Source organism: Sceloporus occidentalis, unplaced genomic scaffold (genome assembly GCF_023333645.1).
Source record: "Sceloporus occidentalis isolate IW3139 unplaced genomic scaffold, rSceOcc1.0.p SCAF_97, whole genome shotgun sequence".
NCBI classification, from domain to species: Eukaryota; Metazoa; Chordata; class Lepidosauria; order Squamata; family Phrynosomatidae; genus Sceloporus; species Sceloporus occidentalis.
Window position 1 is genome coordinate 238792 of NW_028317077.1, and position 8660 is coordinate 247451.

Consider the following 8660-nt stretch of genomic DNA (forward strand, 5'->3'; position numbering starts at 1 on the left):
GTATTTCACTAGAAGCACAAACACTGCTTAGGTTTGGTAACAGCTGATATCCCTTGTTTATTAAAACTGTTATTAATTCAGACTAATTAATCACAAAAGAAGAAAACTGACAATATGGAGAAAAAACAATCCTAAATCTCATAAAAAACTGATCATGAAATATGAAAATGTTGTTCCTAAAATCCATTATATAATAAGACACAATGTACAGCGCTGCGGAATATGATGGCGCTATAAAAATCAACAATAATAACAACACATTGTACAGTGCGGCGGTATATGATGGTGCTATATAAATCAATAATAACAACACACATTGTACATCACTGTGGAGTATGATGGCGCTATAAAAATAATGATAATACACATTGCACAGTGCTGCAGAATAGGATGGCGATATATAAATAATAATAACACACATTGTACAGTGCTGTGGAATATGATGGCGCTATATAAATAAGAGTCGGCGGGTCTGGCACACAGGAATGAAAGTAGGTAAGCAGAGTCCAAAGAGTTGGCGGGTCTGGCGCACAGAAATCAAGGTAGTTGAGCAGAGTCCAAAGAGTTGGCGGGTCTGGCGCACAGGAATCAAGGTAGGTGAGCAGAGTCCAAAGACTTGGCGGGTCTGGCGCACAGGAATCAAGGTAGGTGAGCAGAGTCCAAGGAGTCGTTGCATAGGAATCAAGGTAGGTGAGCAGAGTCCAAGTGTCTGGCGCACAGGAATCAAGGTAGGTGAGCAGAGTCCAAGGAGTCGGCGCACAGGAATCAAGGTAGGTGAGCAGAGTCCATGGAGTCGGCGGGTCTGGTGCACAGGGATCAAGGTAGGTGAGCAGAGTCCAAGGAGTCGGCGGGTATGGTGCACGGGAATCAAGGTAGGTGAGCAGAGTCCAAGGAGTCGACGCACAGGAATCAATGTAAGTGAGCAGAGTCCAAGGAGTCGGCGCACAGGAATCAAGGTAGGTGAGCAGAGTCCATGGAGTCGGCGGGTCTGGTGCACAGGAATCAAGGTAGGTGAGCAGAGTCCAAGGAGTCGCAGGTATGGTGCACAGGAATCAATGTAAGTGAGCAGAGTCCAAGGAGTCAGCGCACAGGAATCATGATAGGTGAGCAGAGTCCAAGGAGTCAGCGCACAGGAATCAAGATAGGTGAGCAGAGTCCAAGGAGTCGGCGCACAGGAATCAAGGTAGGTGAGCAGAGTCCATGTAGTCGGCGGGTCGGGTGCACAGGAATCAAGGTAGGTGAGCAGAGTCCAAGGAGTCAGCGGGTATGGTGCACAGGAATCAAGGTAGGTGAGCAGAGTCCAAGGAATCGACGCACAGGAATCAATGTAAGTGAGCAGAGTCCAAGGAGTCAGCGCACAGGAATCAAGATAGGTGAGCAGAGTCCAAGGAGTCGGCGCACAGGAATCAAGGTAGGTGAGCAGAGTCCAAAGAGTCGGTGGGTCTGGCGCACAGGAATCAACGGAGGTGAGCAGAGTCCAAGAAGTCGACGCACAGGAATCAAGGTAAGTGAGCAGAGTCCAAGGATTCAGCGCACATGAATCAAGGTAGGTGAGCAGAGTCCAAGGAGTCGGCGGATCTGGTGCACAGACCCCAAGCAGTCGACGCACAGGAATCATGGTAAGTGAGCAGAGTCCAAGGAGTCAACGCACAGGAATCAAGGTAGGTGAGCAGAGTCCTAGGTGTTGACGCACAGGAATCAAGGTAAGTGAGCAGAGTCCAAGGATTCAGCACACATGAATCAAGGTAGGTGAGCAGAGTTCAAGGAGTTGGCGGGTCTGGTGCACAGGAATCAAGGTAGGTGAGCAGAGTCCAAGGAGTCGACGCACAGGAATCAAGGTAAGTAAGCAGAGTCCAAGGATTCAGCGCACATGAATCAAGTTAGGTGAGCAGAGTCCAAGGAGTCGGCGGGTCTGGTGCACAGAACCCAAGCAGTCGACTCACAGAAATCAAGGTAGGTGAGCAGAGTCCAAGGAGTCAACGCACAGGAATCAAGGTAGGTGAGCAGAGTCCAAGGAGTCAGCGCACAGGAATCAAGGTAAGTGAGCAGAGTCTAAGGAGTCAGCGCACAGGAATCAAGGTAAGTGAGCAGAGTCCAAGAAGTCGACGCACAGGAATCAAGGTAAGTGAGCAGAGTCCAAGGAGTCAGCGCACAGGAATCAAGGAAGGTAAGCAGAGTCCAAGGAGTCGGCGGGTCTGGTGCACAGACCCCAAGCAGTCGACGCACAGGAATCAAGGTAAGTGAGCAGAGTCCAAGGAGTCAGCGCACAGGAATCAAGGAAGGTAAGCAGAGTCCAAGGAGTCGGCGGGTCTGGTGCACAGACCCCAAGCAGTCGACGCACAGGAATCAAGGTAAGTGAGCAGAGTCCAAGGAGTCAGCGCACAGGAATCAAGGCAGGTGAGCAGAGTCCAAGGAGTCGACGCACAGGAATCAAGGTAAGTGAGCAGAGTCTAAGGAGTCGACGCAAAGGAATCAAGGTAAGTGAGCAGAGTCTAAGGAGTCGACGCACAGGAATCTAGGTAAGTGAGCAGAGTCCAAGGAGTCAGCGCACAGGAATCAAGGTAAGTGAGCAGAGTACAAGGATTCAGTGCACAGGAATCAAGGTAAGTGAGCAGAGTCCAAGGAGTCGGTGCACAGGAATCAAGGTAGGTGAGCAGAGTCCAAAGAGTCGGTGGGTATGGCGCACAGGAATCAACGTAGGTGAGCAGAGTCCAGGGAGTCGACGCACAGGAATCAAGGAAAGTGAGCAGAGTCCAAGGAGTCAACGCACAGGAATCAAAGTAGATGAACAGAGTCCAAGGAGTCAGCCCACAGCAATCAAGGTAAGTGAGCAGAGTCCAAGGAGTCAGCGCACAGGAATCAAGGTAGGTGAGCAGAGTCGGCGGGTCTGGTGCACAAGAATCAAGGTAGGTGAGCAGAGTCCAAGGAGTTGACGCACAGGAATCAAGGTAAGTGAGCAGAGTCCAAGGATTCAGCGCACAGGAATCAAGTTAGGTGAGCAGAGTCCAAGGAGTCGGTGGGTCTGGTGCACAGACCCCAAGCAGTCGACGCACAGGAATCAAGGTAGGTGAGCAGAGTCCAAGGAGTCAACGCACAGGAATCAAGTTAAGTGAGCAGAGTCTAATGAGTCGACGCACAGGAATCAAGTTGAGTGAGCAGAGTCCAAGGAGTCAGCGCTGGTGAGTAGAGTCCAAAGAGTCGACGCAGAGGAATCAAGGTAAGTGAGCAGAGTCCAAGGAGTCAGCGCACAGGAATCAAGGTAAGTGTGCAGAGTACAAGGATTCAGCGCACAGGAATCAAGGTAGGTGAGCACAGTCCAAGGAGTCGACGCACAGGAATCAAGTTAAGTGAGCAGAGTCTAAGGAGTCGACGCACAGGAATCAAGTTAAGTGAGCAGAGTCCAAGGAGTCAGCGCAGGTGAGTAGAGTCCAAAGAGTTGACGCAGAGGAATCAAGGTAAGTGAGCAGAGTCCAAGGAGTCAGCGCACAGGAATCAAGGTAAGTGAGCAGAGTACAAGGATTCAGCGCACAGGAATCAAGGTAGGTGAGCACAGTCCAAGGAGTCGGTGCACAGGAATCAAGGTAGGTGATCAGAGTCCAAGGAGTCAGCCCACAGCAATCAAGGTAAGTGAGCAGAGTCCAAGGAGTCAGCGCAGGTGAGTAGAGTCCAAAGAGTCGACGCACAGGAATCAAGGTAAGTGAGCAGAGACCAAGGAGTCAGCGCACAGGAATCAAGGTAAGTGAGCAGAGTACAAGGATTCAGCGCACAGGAATCAAGGTAGGTGAGCAGAGTCCAAGGAGTCAGCGCATAGCAATCAAGGTAAGTAAGCAGAGTCCAAGGAGTCAGCGCACAGGAATCAAGGTAGGTGAGCAGAGTCCAAGGAGTCGGTGCACAGGAATCAAGGTAAGTGAGCAAAGTCCAAGGAGTCAGCGCAGGTGAGTAGAGTCCAAAGAGTCGACGCACAGGAATCAAGGTAAGTGAGCAGAGACCAAGGAGTCAGCGCACAGGAATCAAGGTAAGTGAGCAGAGTCCAAGGATTCAGCGCACATGAATCAAGTTAGGTGAGCAGAGTCCAAGGAGTCGGCGGGTCTGGTGCACAGAACCCAAGCAGTCGACTCACAGAAATCAAGGTAGGTGAGCAGAGTCCAAGGAGTCAACGCACAGGAATCAAGGTAGGTGAGCAGAGTCCAAGGAGTCAGCGCACAGGAATCAAGGTAAGTGAGCAGAGTCCAAGGAGTCAGCGCACAGGAATCAAGGTAGGTGAGCAGAGTCCAAGGAGTTGGCAGGTCTGGTTCACAGACCCAAAGCAGTCGACGCACAGGAATCAAGGTAAGTGAGCAGAGTCTAAGGAGTCAGCGCACAGCAATCAAGGTAGGTGAGCAGAGTCCAAGGAGTTGGCAGGTCTGGTTCACAGACCCAAAGCAGTCGACGCACAGGAATCAAGGTAAGTGAACAGAGTCCAAGGAGTCAGCGCACAGGAATCAAGGTAGGTGAGCAGAGTCCAAGGACTCGACGCACAGGAATCAAGGTAAGTGAGCAGAGTCCAAGGATTCAGCGCACATGAATCAAGGTAGGTGAGCAGAGTCCAAGGAGTCGGCGGGTCTGGTGCACAGACCCCAAGCAGTCGACGCACAGGAATCAAGGTAAGTGAGCAGAGTCTAAGGAGTCGATGCACAGGAATCAAGGTAAGTGAGCAGAGTCCAAGGAGTCAGCGCACAGGAATCAAGGTAGGTGAGCAGAGTCCAAGGATTCAGCGCACATGAATCAAGGTAGGTGAGCAAAGTCCAAGGAGTCGGCGGGTCTGGTGCACAGACCCCAAGCAGTCGACGCACAGGAATCAAGGTAAGTGAGCAAAGTCCAAGGAGTCAGCGCACAGGAATCAAGGTAGGTGAGCAGAGTCCAAGGAGTCGACGCACAGGAATCAAGGTAAGTGAGTAGAGTCTAAGGAGTCGATGCACAGGAATCAAGGTAAGTGAGCAGAGTCCAAGGAGTCAGCGCACAGGAATCAAGGTAGGTGAGCAGAGTCCAAGGAGTCGACGCACAGGAATCAAGGTAAGTGAGCAAAGTCCAAGGAGTCAGCGCAGGTGAGTAGAGTACAAAGAGTCGACGCACAGGAATCAAGGTAAGTGAGCAAAGTCCAAGGATTCAGCGCACATGAATCAAGGTAGGTGATCAGAGTCCAAAGAGTCGGTGCGTCTGGCGCACAGGAATCAACGTAGGTGAGCAGAGTCCAAGGAGTCGACGCACAGGAATCAAGGTAGGTGAGCAGAGTCCAAGGAGTCGGCGGATCTGGTGCACAGACCCCAAGCAGTCGACGCGCAGGAATCAAGGTAAGTGAGCAGAGTCCAATTAGTCAACGCACAGGAATCAAGGTAGGTGAGCAGAGTCCAAGGAGTCAGCGCACAGCAATCAAGGTAAGTGAGCAGAGTCCAAGGAGTCAGCGCACAGGAATCAAGGTAGGTGAGCGGAGTCCAAGGAGTCGGTGCACAGGAATCAAGGTAAGTGAGCAAAGTCCAAGGAGTCAGCGCAGGTGAGTAGAGTCCAAAGAGTCGACGCACAGGAATCAAGGTAAGTGAGCAGAGTCCAAGGAGTCAACGCACAGGAATCAAGGTAAGTGAGCAGAGTACAAGGATTCAGCGCACAGGAATCAAGGTAGGTGAGCAGAGTCCAAGGAGTCGTTGCACAGGAATCAAGGTAGGTAAGCAGAGTCCAAAGAGTCGGTGGGTCTGGCGCACAGGAATCAAGGTAGGTGAGCAGAGTCCAAGGAGTCGACGCACAGGAATCAAGGTAAGTGAGCAGAGTCCAAGGATTCAGCGCACATGAATCAGGGTAGGTGAGCAGAGTCCAAGGATTCGGCGGATCTGGTGCACAGACCCCAAGCAGTCGACGCACAGGAATCAAGGTAAGTGAGCAGAGTCCAAGGAGTCAGCGCACAGGAATCAAGTTAGGTGAGCAGAGTCCAAGGAGTCGACGCACAGGAATCAAGGTAAGTGAGCAGAGTCCAAGGATTCAGCGCACATGAATCAAGGAAGGTGAGCAGAGTCCAAGGAGTCGGCGGGTCTGGTTTACAGACCCCAAGCAGTCGACGCACAGGAATCAAGGTAAGTGAGCAAAGTCCAAGGAGTCAGCTCACAGGAATCAAGGTAGGTGAGCAGAGTCCAAGGAGTCGACGCACAGGATTCAAGGTAAGTGAGCAGAGTCTAAGGAGTCGATGCACAGGAATCAAGGTAACTGAGCAGAGTCCAAGGAGTCAGCGCACAGGAATCAAGGTAGGTGAGCAGAGTCCAAGGAGTCGACGCACAGGAATCAAGGTAAGTGAGCAAAGACCAAGGAGTCAGCGCAGGTGAGTGGAGTCCAAAGAGTCGACGCACAGGAATCAAGGTAAGTGAGCAGAGTCCAAGGAGTCAGTGCACAGGAATCAAGGTAAGTGAGCAGAGAACAAGGATTCAGCGCACAGGAATCAAGGTAGGTGACCAGAGTCCAAGGAGTCGGTGCACAGGAATCAAGGTAGGTGATCAGAGTCCAAAGAGTCGGTGTGTCTGGCGCACAGGAATCAACGTAGGTGAGCAGAGTCCAAGGAGTCGACGCACAGGAATCAAGGTAGGTGAGCAGAGTCCAAGGAGTCGGCGGGTCTGGTGCACAGACCCCAAGCAGTCGACGCACAGGAATCAAGGTAAGTGAGCAGAGTCTAAGGAGTCGATGCACAGGAATCAAGGTAAGTGAGCAGAGTCCAAGGAGTCAGCGCACAGGAATCAAGGTAGGTGAGCAGAGTCCAAGGATTCAGCGCACATGAATCAAGGTAGGTGAGCAGAGTCCAAGGAGTCGGCGGGTCTGGTGCACAGACCCCAAGCAGTCGACGCACAGGAATCAAGGTAAGTGAGCAAAGTCCAAGGAGTCAGCGCACAGGAATCAAGGTAGGTGAGCAGAGTCCAAGGAGTCGACGCACAGGAATCAAGGTAAGTGAGCAGAGTCTAAGGAGTCGATGCACAGGAATCAAGGTAATTGAGCAGAGTCCAAGGAGTCAGCGCACAGGAATCAAGGTAGGTGAGCAGAGTCCAAGGAGTCGACGCACAGGAATCAAGGTAAGTGAGCAAAGTCCAAGGAGTCAGCGCAGGTGAGTAGAGTCCAAAGAGTCGACGCACAGGAATCAAGGTAAGTGAGCAGAGTCCAAGGAGTCAGCGCACATGAATCAAGGTAGGTGAGCAGAGTCCAAGGAGTCGGCAGCTCTGGTGCACAGACCCCAAGCAGTCGACGCGCAGGAATCAAGGTAAGTGAGCAGAGTCCAATTAGTCAACGCACAGGAATCAAGGTAGGTGAGCAGAGTCCAAGGAGTCAGCGCACAGCAATCAAGGTAAGTGAGCAGAGTCCAAGGAGTCAGCGCACAGGAATCAAGGTAGGTGAGCAGAGTCCAAGGAGTCGGTGCACAGGAATCAAGGTAAGTGAGCAAAGTCCAAGGAGTCAGCGCAGGTGAGTAGAGTCCAAAGAGTCGACGCACAGGAATCAAGGTAAGTGAGCAGAGTCCATGGAGTCAACACACAGGAATCAAGGTAAGTGAGCAGAGTACAAGGATTCAGCGCACAGTAATCAAGGTAGGTGAGCAGAGTCCAAGGAGTCGGTGCACAGGAATCAAGGTAGGTAAGCAGAGTCCAAAGAGTCGGTGGGTCTGGCGCACAGGAATCAAGGTAGGTGAGGGGAGTCCAAGGAGTCGACGCACAGGAATCAAGGTAAGTGAGCAGAGTCCAAGGATTCAGCGCACATGAATCAGGGTAGGTGAGCAGAGTCCAAGGATTCGGCGGATCTGGTGCACAGACCCCAAGCAGTCGACGCACAGGAATCAAGGTAAGTGAGCAGAGTCCAAGGAGTCAGCGCACAGGAATCAAGTTAGGTGAGCAGAGTCCAAGGATTCAGCGCACATGAATCAAGGTAGGTGAGCAGAGTCCAAGGAGTCGGTGGGTCTGGTGCACAGACCCCAAGCAGTCGACGCACAGGAATCAAGGTAAGTGAGCAAAGTCCAAGGAGTCAGCGCAAAGGAATCAAGGTAGGTGAGCAGAGTCCAAGGAGTCGACGCACAGGAATCAAGGTGAGTGAGCAGAGTCTAAGGAGTCGATGCACAGGAATCAAGGTAAGTGAGCAGAGTCCAAGGAGTCAGCGCACAGGAATCAAGGTAAGTGAGCAGAGAACAAGGATTCAGCGCACAGGAATCAAGGTAGGTGACCAGAGTCCAAGGAGTTGGTGCACAGGAATCAAGGTAGGTGAGCAGAGTCCAAAGAGTCGGTGGGTCTGGCGCACAGGAATCAGCGTAGGTGAGCAGAGTCCAAGGAGTCGACGCACAGGAATCAAGGTAAGTGAGCAAAGTCCTAGGAGTCAGCGCAGGTGAGTAGAGTCCAAAGAGTCGACCCACAGGAATCAAGGTAAGTGAGCAGAGTACAAGGATTCAGCGCACAGGAATTAAGGTAGGTGAGCAGAGTCCAAAGAGTCGGTGCGTCTGGCGCACAGGAATCAAGGTAGGTGAGGGGAGTCCAAGGAGTCGACGCACAGGAATCAAGGTAAGTGAGCAGAGTCCAAGGATTCAGCGCACATGAATCAGGGTAGGTGAGCAGAGTCCAAGGATTCGGCGGATCTGGTGCACAGACCCCAAGCAGTCGACGCACAGGAATCAA